Here is a 13,232-nt window from a genome sequence, read left to right on the forward strand (position 1 = left end):
AAGAGACCTAAGGGGCAAATCTTTCATGCAGAGGGTGGTACGGGTATGTAATGAGCTGCCAGAAGAAGGGGTGGAGGCTGGTACAATTGCAACATTTAAGAAGCATTTGGATGGGTATATGAATAGGAAGAGTTTGGAGGGATATGGGCCGGGTGCTAGCAGGTGGCACTAGATTGGGTTGGGATAGCTGGTCGGCATGGACAGGTTGGACCGAAGGGTCTGTTTCCATGCTGTACATCTCTATGACTCTATGAACATTTACATCTACTAATAAACATCTGCTGTAATGAATTGACCACTCATATTAGAGTTGATACTTCTCTGCACCTTCTCTGTAGCTGTAACACTATATTCTGCATTCTATTCTATTATCCTGATATACCTAGGTAATCAAAGTTTGGGTGAAGATTTGTAGCTCGGGTGCTCGTTGTTGTGGTTCTGTTCGCCGAGCTGGAAATTTTTGTTGCAAACGTCGAACAGAACCACAACAATGAGCACCCGAGTTACAAATCTTCACCCAAACTTTGAACACCTACGGGCGAGAGACGCTAAGACAAGCCAGGAAATGGGAATCCTGCACTAATCCCCTAAGCGCCACATACGAACAACTCCGGTTCCTGCATGAATGCCGAAAGAATCGAATCCTTCCACCATGTGTCAGATACAGACCGCCAGTCAACACATTTGCAACAAAAATTTCCAGCTTGGCGAACAGAGCCACAACAATACCTAGGTAAGGTATGATTTGCCTGGATAGCATGCACAACAACACTTTTCACTGTATCTCGGTACATGTGACAATAGTAAATCAAATTGATATTATTTGGGAGGTCATGAAGACATTTCACAGAATCACAGAACATTCTGATACAGAAGGGGTCCTTTCAGTTAATCATGTCTTCACTGGTTCTTCAAATGAGCAACATGGCTTAGTGCCATTTCCCGCTCTTTCCCTGTAACACTCTCTATTATTTACATTTAAATCATTAGCTAATGCCTTCTTGGATGTCTCAGCTAAACCTACCTCCATGACAATTCTAGGCAGCAGGTTTCAAGCCCAAAATGTTATTTTTCTCAAATCATATTTACTTGTTTGCAAATCACTTTAAACCTGTGGCCTTTTGTTATTGATCCTTTTTTTTGAATGAGATTAGGTTATCCTGTCCAGATCACTTGTGATTTGGAAAACTTCAATAAAAGCTTCTCTAGCTTTCTCCATAGAAAACTGACTCAACTTTTCTATCTATCTTCATAATTGAAGTTTCTCATCCTTGAAAGCACTCTCATAAACCTTATTTGCACTCTGTACAATGCATTCACATTCTTCCTAATGTGTCATGCCCAGAGATGTATACAATATTCCAACTCAGGTCTTATTCTGATTCAGCAGAACCTCCCTGCTCTTGTACTTTATACCAGTGTTAATAAACTCCAAAGTACCGCATGTCTTATTAATCGCTTTCTCTACCTGTCCTGCGTCCTTTGATAACTTCTGCACATATCTATTCAGGTCTCTTTGCTTTTAGTGTTGTAGCTTTTATTTAATATTGTTTTTCCTTAAACTCTCTTTCAAAAAGTGTCACCTCACACTTCTTTGCATTGAACTTCATCTGCACCCTAACTGCTCACTAGACCAACTTGGCAACGTACTTTTGAAATTCTACACTGCCCTCTTCATAGTCTGCAATGCTTTCAAGTTTTGCATTATCTAAAAATGGTGAACTGTCACCCCTGCACCAAAATCCAAATTGTTGAATTAAAAATGTTGCCAGGGTTGGAGGCTTTGAACTACAGGCACAGGCTGAACAGGCTCGGGTTGTTTTCCCTAGAGTGTCCAAGGCTGAGGGGCAACCTTATAGAGGTTTATAAAATTAGGAGGGGCATGGATAGGATAAATAGACAAAGCCTCTTCCCTGGGCTGGGCAAATCAAGAACTAGAGGACATAGGTTGACGGTGAGAGGGGAAAGATATAAAAGGGACGGAAAGGAGCAACATTTTTACATAGAGGGTAGTGCAACTTTGCAATGAGCTGCCAGATAAGTAGTGGAAGCAATTACAACATTTAAAAGGCAGCTGAATGGGTACATGAATAGGAAAGGTTCAGAGGGATATAGGAGTGCTAGCATATGGGACCAGATTAATTTGGGATGTCTGGTTGCCATGTACGAGTTGGACAGAAGGATATGTTTCTGTGCTGTACATCTCTATGACTCTAAGTCAGGGAAAGTAACAGTCCCAGATACTGAAATCTGGTATCTGACATACCATCCAACAACCTGAAAGATATCCATTCACTAACACTCTGTTTCTTACCATTTAATTTTAAATCTCCTTTGCTACTGTCTATTTTATTCCGTGACTTAAACTTATGAGAAAGGTTATGCTGTGTCACACTTACTGAATACCTTTTCAAAATCCAAGTGTACCAGACCAGTGGCCTCACTATCATCAACTGTTTCTGTTACTTCTTCAAATAAATGCCAGCAAGCTAATTAAACATGACTTTCCTTTAAATCCATGCTGGCTGGCTGTAATTAACCAACATTTGTCCACGAGACCACTAATCCTAACTTGAATTAGTGTTTCTAGAACCAGGACCAAATGTAAACTAACTGGTGTAATTGGTCGGCTTACACATACAACATTTTCTTGAACAAGGCTGTACTGTTTCCAATTCTCCAACCGTCTGGTACCACCCCCAGAGTCTAAGACAGACTGGACGGTTATGGTCAGTGCCTCTGCAATTTTCACGCTTTATTCCTTCAATATCCTTGGATGTATTTCATTTGTTCCCGATATTTGTCAACGCTAAGTACTGACAGCTTATCCAATAACTCAATTTTGAACATGGCTGACTACTCTGCACATCACAACACTTGCCATTACCAACCTTCTTTCTCCTCTTTAAACCCTGACCAGGGGCTCACAAGATGCAGTGAGATGTGGTTCAGAACAGGCTCACTGAAGCACATTAGGCTCATCCTGCAAAATGAGCTGACCTCCGGCAAGGAAGATAAAGTAACTGCTTATGTGTTCCACAAGCCAGGCATTTAATAGTTAAAGTTTCTTCCCTCCCCCCAAATCCTTGCTCCTAAATGATAACATTTCATTTCAATTGGAGATAAAATTTTGACAAGGCAACTTGCTAAGAAAGAAGATTCAGATAGATATGACAAGAAAGATAGATGAGTCCCAAGAACCATCCTTTCTGTTTGCTAAAAAAATCAAGTGAATCCAACAACACAGTCAACATCGTGACCTAAAATTCTGTGTTTGATCTCTATCATGCATACAAGTCAATTTTGCTTCAGATTGGAGAAAGATCAACTGTTGTAAAACAATTAAGTAAATCCAACACATGGGTTATTCTGTCAACACATTCACCAAAAGTTTGCGTGTGTACTGTATCAATTTTGTGAAACAGTGTACAATTTTGCATTGTGCATGACACAGCATGAATGTTGCGTCACACTGTATTAAGTGGTTAACAAAGTAGAAATTGTAATAGAATAAATGACCCATAGGTTTTACAAATGTTTAAAGACTTTTTTTTTAATGAACCAGAACCCAATCGTCAAGTTGCAGTAATTCCTGGGATACCTTTTTCAAGCATTGTCTCTGAAATGTTCCCCAACAACTCCTCCCCTCAAAATCAGAAATTAGGTAGCAACAGGAGGCTAAAATGCAATTCTTCTGTTTCCAGATTTAGGAATCAAAATCTGTATTCTGCAAACCCTTGTCCCATTGAACCTGGCAGCAAATAAATATTTTTGCTGCCTCATTTACATGGCTGTGACCCACAGTACTGGCTGGCTGAATGCTCACCAAGAGTCCACCCATTAAAAGCAGCCTGCCTTCATAAAGGCCACCTTCCCTTAATAAAAGAAGAACTCCTGACAGCAGAAGGAAGCTCTTTCTAACTCTCTGCACATACTAGTGTTATAATCCTATCTGTACTTTCAAACTTTTCCTTCTATTTCTAATTCTAACATTAATTTTTAAAGTTCATCGGGAAAGACAGGTTCACAATTATTGTAGCACCGATCTGCATGTATCCAGGTATTGACACTGTTGCTTACCAATGGCAATGGTTAGCTCCACAAAGTTTTTGGTTCCAATTATACATCAATTGTCATCAGCCATGTTGTTTCATGGGTGCCAACATTCTAAACGTGCTTCAACTGAGTGATTTACTAGACCATTTCAGAGAGCAGTAAAAGTTAACCATATTGAATGTAAGCCAGACTGAGCAAGGATAGCATCTTTCCTTCAAAGAAGGCGCTAACGGCCTCGTGATATTATCACTGGACTGTTAATCCAGAGACCCAGCTAATGTTCTGGGGACCCAGGTTTGAATACTGTCAAGGCAGATATTGGATTTTGAATTCAATAAATATCTGGAATTAAGAGTCGAGTGATGGCCATCAGTCCATTGTCGATTGTTGGACAATTATTGTCCTTTAGGGGAGGAAGCTACCATGCTTACCTGGTCTATCTCCTGAGCCACAGCAAAAGTGGTTGACTCTTAAATGCCCTCTGGTCAAGTAGGGATGGGCAATAAATGCTGGCCTACCCCTCATCCCAAGAATGAATTTAAAAAGGCATTAGTGAATCAGGTTTAATTTCACAATAATTGGTGATAGTTTTCATGATCATCACTGAGACAAAGTTTCTACATTTTGGATGTGTTATTGAATTTAAATTCCACCCACTGTTATGATAAGATTTCAGTCCATTTCTTGAAAGCATTAGCCGGATCCTCTGAATAACTAGTCTATTGATATTACAATACCACCCCACCCCAAGCTCTTAGCTCCAACCAATCACCTTCTTGATCTTTATGGTCGCCTGAAAATGTTTGAATTGTAGTTTCCATCAAGATGAAGGCAGCCTGCATCCATAGGAAGGTTCATGCCTCACGCCTGGTGATTCACCAACATGAATTGAGTGGAAACTCTCTACAGTTTCAGTACCTCGCCATTGACATGTGCGTCCTGCAGAGTCACATGTGTGTAGTTAATACCTTCCAGCACAATTAGAATACCCATCATCCTGAAAAAGCAAAGTGCTCACTCATCCTGTTTATTTCTCACTTAGAGCAAAAACATATATCCAGTCTCCATCATTTAATGATGAATATCAAACTGGGATACGGAGGAACCTCGATTATCTAGCATTCATTTATCCAAATATCGGATTACCCTACAGGATCGCAAGGTCCCAATGCTTGGCTAAACTATGTTATCTGGCATTCGATTATCCGGAATTCAATTAACCAAACGAAATACTCCCCACCCATGTACCTCAGATAATCAAGGGTCCTCTGTATTTTCCAATATCATTGGTTCCTATCTGTAAGGGTCTGGTCATGTCGAAGTTGAGTGATGCTAGTCTTGACCACCAATGACTGTTCTGCCCTCACCAAGGTGTGAGGCTATTATTCATGTTATAGTGATACAAACAAGATTTGAGGTTGTGTATTGAAAGTGCTTTTATTTAAGGTATAATTAAAGGAGGGGTCATGTGATCTCTCCATATGACAGCAAGCCTGAGTGCTTTGATTGTTAGCAATTAAAGGGATTCCAAATTGTTTTATTGGGAAGAATGTGCGAAGTGTTTACACTTGATTTGATTTATTATTTGGAGACACCAGCAGCAGCTTGTGTTTGCAGCGTTTAGAATGACAGTCATGAAAGTCTCGGGAAAGTGATGAGAATGTCAGGTAGCAAACAGTACTTAAACATGAATGATTTTCATCTTTCTTTATATATAAAGTCTTAAACATCCAGTTAGTAGCCAAAATGATCACATAGGACAGAATAACATAATTTGAATTCTGTTTGTAAAAGTTCAGTTTTTATAGAGATTGTAACAGTGAAAGGTAGCACAATTCTATACTGCTACTTGGTGAACTTCAGGTACATCAGGCATTTCACTTGGTTGAGATGATGTTCAAAGAAATGATTCCTGGTGGCGGAATTGGGCTTTCAATGGAGAAAACGCTATCCTCCAGCTCTTATGCAGAGCTTTCCTTCCTTGCAGCTTCTTTTCCATTTTGTCCAGAGGCCCTGTAAATTCTCAGCACTTGCAAACATCACAAGTATTAACATACAGAAGCATTAGATTCATTAACATACAGAGAGATCTCAAATAGTACTAGGGCATAGATCCATAGTTCCCTGAAAGTGGCAACACAAGTGGATAAAGTAGTCAGGAATGCTTGTCTTCACTGGTTAAGGCATAGAGTATAAAAATTGCTAAGTCATTTGCTACAGCATATTACTTTAGTTAGGCCACATTTGGAATGTTGCATACAGCTCTGGAGAAGGTACAGAAACAGTTTACCAGGATGTTCTTGGCTTGGAGGGAATTATCTCTGAGGAGAGATTGGACAAATTTGGTTTGTTTTCACTCGAACATTGGAGGCAAAGGGGTGAGGTGTTAAAAGTATACAAAGTTATGAGGGACGTAGACGGAATGAATAGTTGGAATTTATTTTCCCAGGGTAGAGATGTCCATACTAGGGGGCATGGTTTAAAGTAAAAGGAGATGTGAGAGGGAAGAGGGTGGTTAGTGCCTGGAATGAGCTGCCAGAGGCAGTCATAGAAGCAGACACAGGAGCAACATATAAAAAGCACCTTGATAGATATATGAAAAGGCAGGAAATAGAGGAATAGAGATGTGCACAGGAAAAATGGTGTTTAGTTTAGAAAGATGTCACGTGTTAGCCCAGACTCGTCGGGCTGAAGGGTCTGTTCCTCTGCTGTACTGTTCTTCATTTTTTTGTTGGAACCTCTGTCCTACCTGGACTAATGCAACAATGCTCTGCTAAATCCAGCAACTAATCAACACCTTTTGCAGAACACTCCATACTATTCACAAATTTTACCAAAGTAAATGTAAATCAACAGTGCCTCATCTGCAAGTTAGGCACCTCACTCTTTGAATAGTGCGAGTGGAGAATCCCTTGTGTGACTGAGGACATGTGCAATTTTTGTGATTAGCACAGCCATTTGGTTGGACATCTTGGCCCAACTTATAGAAACAGATGTAAAATTAACTAGAGCAGTTTGATTTCAAGTGATAATCTCTGTTCACATCAAAAGTTTTCAACACCTGCATGACAAACCCACCTTCCCAAGACTGACATGTTTCTATCTATTGGGCTTCTGTCTTCTGGTGACCCTCAACAACATGGCTATAGACATTTAACAAATTCAGAAAGGGTCAGCATCAGTTGCATGTATTATTCTATATAAACATATAACCACTAAAAACAGTTTGAAGCAATGGTTCTGTTATCCCTGAGCTAACAACTATATGATTTCCAAATGGGTTTGTTTGCCTGAATTACATGCAAGATGGCAAATAATGTAGCATCATCTGCTGTGCATTTCATCCTTGTAAATAAACAAGCTTTTCAAGTGTCATAACATCAAATGAAATCACTGGCAATTGTATCATCAAACCTAAGTGTCCATCCAACCCAGAAGACTTTTTTTCCCACACAAGCACCTTATAGATGAGATTGTATTATGTCCTAAAAGAATCAGGAATTATATTACCTTGGCCAGATTGGGATCAAAGGAATGATTATACTTTTCTTCAGTTTATGGATAGACTTGACCTAGATTCTACACCAAGTGTATGAAATCATACCAGACCAGTGTCTTATAAAGCAACACATTCTCAATAGGTCCATTAATTTACTTGGTTAGCATAAATATCACTGGAATATTTAACAAGTCCACAGAGTTACCTACTTCAACATCTTTGGTCAGTAACCATCTCCCAGCAGGGCTCTGGCTGGATTTGGAAGCAAGTTCCCTTTGATAATCTATCCCATAATCTACATCATAAAAGCAGGCCAATAAGACCTTGGGAGTGATCCAGATGCTATCATGTTTAAGTGGTTTCTGTAATTCAGCAGGTGAACATTCAGTTCTTTCAAGTTGTTGGTGGGAATCCTGAGGGACAGGATATACATGTATTTGGAAAGGCAAGCACTGATTAGGGATAATCAACATGGCTTTGTGCGGGGAAATCATGTCTCACAAAAGTGATTGATTTTTTGAGGAAATAACAAAGAGGATTGTTGAGGGCAAAGCATTAGACGTGATCTATATGGGCTTCAATAAGGCGTTTGAGAAGGTTCCCCATGGGAGACTGATGGGCAAGGTTAGATTTCATGAAATTCAGGGAGAACTAGCCATTTGGATACAGAACTGGCTCAAAGATCGAAGACAGAGGGTGCTGGTGGAATGATGTTTTTCAGACTGGAGGCCTGTGACCAGTGGTGTGCCACAAGGATCGGTGCTGGGTCCACTACTTTGTGTCATTTACATAAATGATTTTGATATGAATATAGGAGGTATAGTTAGTAAGTTTGCAGATAACACCAAAATTGGAGGTGTAGTGGACAGCGAAGAAGGCTACCTCAGATTACAATGGGATTTTGATCAGGTAGGTTAATGGGCTGAGGAATTTAATTTAGATAAAGGTGTGGTGCTGCATTTTGGGAAAGCAAATCTTAGCAGGACTTATACACTTAGATCCTATGGAGTGTTGCTGAACAACAAGACCTTAGAGTGCAGGTTCATAGCTCCTTGAAAGTAGAGTTGCAGGTAGATAGGATAGTGAAGAAGGCATTTGGTATGTTTTCCTTTATTGGTTAGAGTATTGAGTATAGCAGTTGGGAGGTCATGTTGAGGCTGTACAGGACATTTGTTCGGCCACTTTTGGAATATTGCATGCAATTCTGGTCTCCTTCCTACTGGAAGGATGTTCTGAAACTTGAAAGAGTTCAGAAAAAATTTACGAGTATGTTTCCAGGGTTGGAGGATATGAGCTATAGGGAGAGGCTGAACAGGCTGGGGCGGTTTTCCCTGGAGCATTGGAGTTTGAGGAGAGACCTTATAGAGATTTATAAAATCATGAGGGGCATAGATAGCAGAAATATACAAGGTCTTTTCCCTGGGTTGAGAGAGTCCAGAACTAGAGGGCATAGGTTTAGGGTGAGAGGGGAAAGATATAAAAGAGACGTGAGGGGCAACTTTTTCATGCAGATGATGGTGCGTGTGTGGAATGGGCTGCCAGAGAAAGTAGTGGAGGCTGGTACAATTGTAACATTGAAGAGGCATTCAGATGGGTCTATGAATAGGAAGGGTTTGGAGGAATATGGGCCAGGTGTTGGCAGGTGGGACAAGATTGGAGTGGAATATCTGGTCGGCATGGATGGGTTGGACCGAAGGGTTTGTTTCCATGTTGTGTATCTCCATGACTCTATGACTACTGTATAAAAATATGCAATATTTAAGTGAAATTTCCTTGACCTCAATACATTTTGCAAATATGGTTTAACTGGCCTCATTCTATGTATATTTTTTGACGACAATAATCTATTACTGTAGACGTGGCTATGATCAAACTTCTTAACAATGGGATTTAGTTCACTTCAGACATATGGAGGTTAGCTTCCCTCTCTTAGGATTCAAGGTTTCTTTAATTTAAATCATATTGTTCATGTTAATTGGCTGTTTTCCTCTCAGCTTATTTATGAGAAGAATTTCCAAATTATAACAAGAACTTGTCCTTGACCAATAACCAAAAAGCATTGCTCATGGGTTTTTATGTCATCTCCTTAAATATGGGTATAAATGTTTGCCTCACTTTGTATCTACCAGATGTGCGTGACTGGCTTCAAACTGAATAAAGGAAATATGAGAATACATTTGGTGAATATAAAAGATAAATAACTTAAAATTTAAACAACACTTTTAATGAGTTCAGGACCACCCAAAGCACATTTGAGTCTATAAACGTATTTTTGCTAACCCACTAGAATGGAATTTGAATCCACAGCTATCTAATAACATGTCTTTTCACAATATAAAGAGCAATTATACATCACCAGAGAGATGTTTGTGAATAAAATTTTTACCCCAAGTTATTCAGTTATTTCCATTTTCTCACAAAAAGCAGTGTAATTTTTAGGAGTCTCCCGACACGTTGTCTGCATTCATTGCTCAGCAAGCAAGAATTCACAGATCTTATGTCTCCAGTTTGTTTTAAGAATAATTTGAATGCCACCATGTGATGCTGAAAATTATGCAAAAATCTGTGAATAGTTGAGTAGCAAACATTATGTAATTTTTTTAAATAAAAGGAAGTATCGGTGCTATGGGGTTCAGGGAATTAAACCCCAATGTGAGCTGATATTTGAAGTATGCGCATGGCCAGAAGGCTGCCAGGGATCTGAGGCTTTATCTCAAAAAGGAAAGACCTACTTTCTTTCCTATGTGGTTTTTGGATATCAGGCTGTCTGTTCGAGAATGAGGCACGTGGTGAAATATTCTGATGGGGTTTGGGATCCCATCCTCTTGTATAAATAATGTTACCATAAAACTGGTTATGATCAAACTTCTTAAAAATGGGATTTAGTTCATACCAGACATGTGGAGGGCAACCTGCCTGTGCTTGGCTGACTTGGCCTGCAAGCACTTAATGGGGATTAGTTCTTCAATTGGCACAAAGCAAACCTTTCATTCACATCAGAGGAAGTCCCACATTCAAAATATTCTCTTGCCCCTGCCAGCGGTAGGCACTGCTGGGCCAGCTGGCAGTCTCCCAGTGGCAGTAGCATGCAGTCCAGACTTCCAGACAAGTCTAGGGTCTTGCCAAGGCCTGGCTGGTAGGTACCAGTGAGGGGAAAGACAAGCAAAATATCTTCAGGACACAAGGTTTTATTGCAGGGTATTATTTGGCAACTTAAAGGCCTGAATTGGCTTGCAGGTGAGCGTATCCAACTGTTCCCTCTCCACCATCAAATACCTGCAGACAAGGCAGCACTCCTAAGAATCCCATTTCTCAACCCCATAGCACCCTAATTTGCCATCTGTCAACTGCAATCCACCCCACCACCACTAGCTGGAGAGTCTAAAATTCTGGCATTGAATCTGAGTCTTGGACATATAAGCAACACCAGGAGATTCTTGTTTTCAGAATTCAGAATCCTTAAGTGTCAAAACAGGCCATTCAGCCCAACAAGTCCACACCGACTTTCCAGACAGCATCCCATCCAGACTTGACCCACCCCACACCCCCAACTCTATCCCTGTAACCCTGCATTTCCCATGGCTAATCCCCCTAGCCTACGTACCCGTGGACACTGCAGGGCAATTTAACATGGCCAAGCCATCTAACCTGCACATCTTTGGACTGTGGGAGGAAACCAGAGCACCCAGAGGAAGCCCACGCACATAGGGACAATGGGCAAACTCCACACAGACCGTCGCCCAAGGCTAGAATTGAACCCATGTCCCTGGCACTGTGATGCAACAGTGCTAATCACTGAGTCACCATGAATATATAGGGATGAAACTGGTCTACCAGTGTTAGGTTTGGATCCAGTCCAGGTGTTGTATGGAAAAGCATTGCATAGGTCAGTGCTAGATCTATTAAAAACCAGGATGAGATGAAACCACCCTTCAACAGACTAAAATTTTGGACTGAAGAATTCCTTCAACTTAGCTTCCTGAGTGATACGCTGTGTTTTTGTTGAGTAAATACATGTTGCTTTTGGTCAGAGAAACCTGAAACTTGTGCGGTTTTTCATTATCAAAGTTGGATATGATCAACAACAGAGTCAAATCTAATGTAACTAGGTCAGACACCATTGAATTACTAGTAGAATTGCAGCAGTAATATCCAAAACATCTGATGCCCTCTGACACTCTTTACATTGATAACAGACAGCAATAAGCTGTCAGCAAAACTCAGTTCATCCTCAGTACCAGTATAAACCGTTGCACATTTTCTTAAAAATTAGAATCCTTAAAATTCACCTGTCAATCATCCACCTGTTCAACCAAGTAATGTATCTGGTTTTCATCTCTCAGGTCTTTTTGTTGACTGGTTTAGATTCAAATAAGATTTACCAACAAACTCCCCGCATTTAGCTCCTTGTTCTATGAACTCACATAATTTCTGAGACAACAGGAGAGGCTCAATAGGCTGGGGTTACTTCCTCTGGAGAATCGGAGGCTGAGGGGTGATCTTATAGAGGTTTATGAAATCATTAGGGGCAAGTGTAGGGTGAATAGCCAAGGTCTTTTTCACCAGGGTAGAGGAGTTCAAAACTAGAGGGCATAGGTTTAAGGTGAGAGAGGAAAGATTTAAAAGGGACCTGAAGGGTAACATTTTCATGTATAGAGTGGTGCGTGCATGGAATGAGCTGCCAGAGGAGTTGGTGGAGACTGGTACATTTAAAAGACATCTGGATGGCTACATGAATATGAAGGGTTCAGAGGAATATTGGCTAAAAGCTGGCGAATGGGACTTGATTAATTTAGGATATCTGTCAGCATGGATGAGTTGGACTTAACGAGTCTGTTTCCATGCTGTACATCTCTATGACGCTATGACTTAACTCGGTTCCCAGTGATGCCATGTTCTGAATGTGATTAAAGGGGCAAAGGTAACTGCTCTATTTCCTGCTACTCTGTATTTTCCCATTCTCTGGGCCAGAGTGGAAACCTCAGCTTCTTCCTCCAAGGCTAGATCCCAAGATCTCTTCTTTCATCAGCTGCAGTTACTAACATGGAAGGGGAATGATGGGAGGCCTGAGATAGCATCAGGGAAAGCATTGGAAGCTGGAAAAATTGAGCAAATGCTATAAAATCTTACAAGATCAGCTTCCACCAGTGCAGATTTACTTTTGATTTGATTTAGATAAATTGCAGGTAAAACAGACATGGCAGTCTGTGAGTTATAAGAAAACAACAATGATCACATTGTCTTTGCCTGTAAAAATGATGAGGCTAATGAAATTAAGATAGTCTGGATCCATCCAGGCATCACTTAGAGATATTTGCAACATCTCGCAGTTCACTGCCAGCTATTGCATATGACTGGTCACTCGCATACTCTCTGCTCAATGACAGCTAATAGCATTTTGGTCTTTTTAGAAGAAGCAGTGACAGCAAGCATGCAATTAACTAAGGTTTCGTGGTATTCCATTGACTGCACAATCATTGGATGCTGCATCTCAAATCCAACCACTATCCTGCAAGTACAAGAGATTCCACTTCTTCAAATGGATACCAGAAATCTGAAATAAAATGAAAAAAAAGCTGCAAAATGTCCAAATCAGGCAGCATCTATAGACAGTCCAAAACCTTGCACAAAGAGGGAGAAGGTTAAGTCACCCACACTGTACAAAGTTCTTTACATG

The 13,232-nt window shown here is 40.4% G+C and overlaps 1 protein-coding gene across 7 annotated transcripts in view; it reads right to left on the reverse strand.

Annotated features, from left to right (window-relative positions):
- pcdh15b (protocadherin-related 15b) overlaps positions 1-13,232 on the reverse strand; it is a 1,538,224-nt gene that overhangs the window by 1,283,610 nt on the left and 241,382 nt on the right. The window lies entirely within an intron of this gene.

Source organism: Chiloscyllium plagiosum, unplaced genomic scaffold (genome assembly GCF_037043375.1).
Source record: "Chiloscyllium plagiosum isolate Xiang-an unplaced genomic scaffold, Cpla_swu_hap1 HiC_scaffold_22, whole genome shotgun sequence".
Taxonomy (NCBI): Eukaryota; Metazoa; Chordata; class Chondrichthyes; order Orectolobiformes; family Hemiscylliidae; genus Chiloscyllium; species Chiloscyllium plagiosum.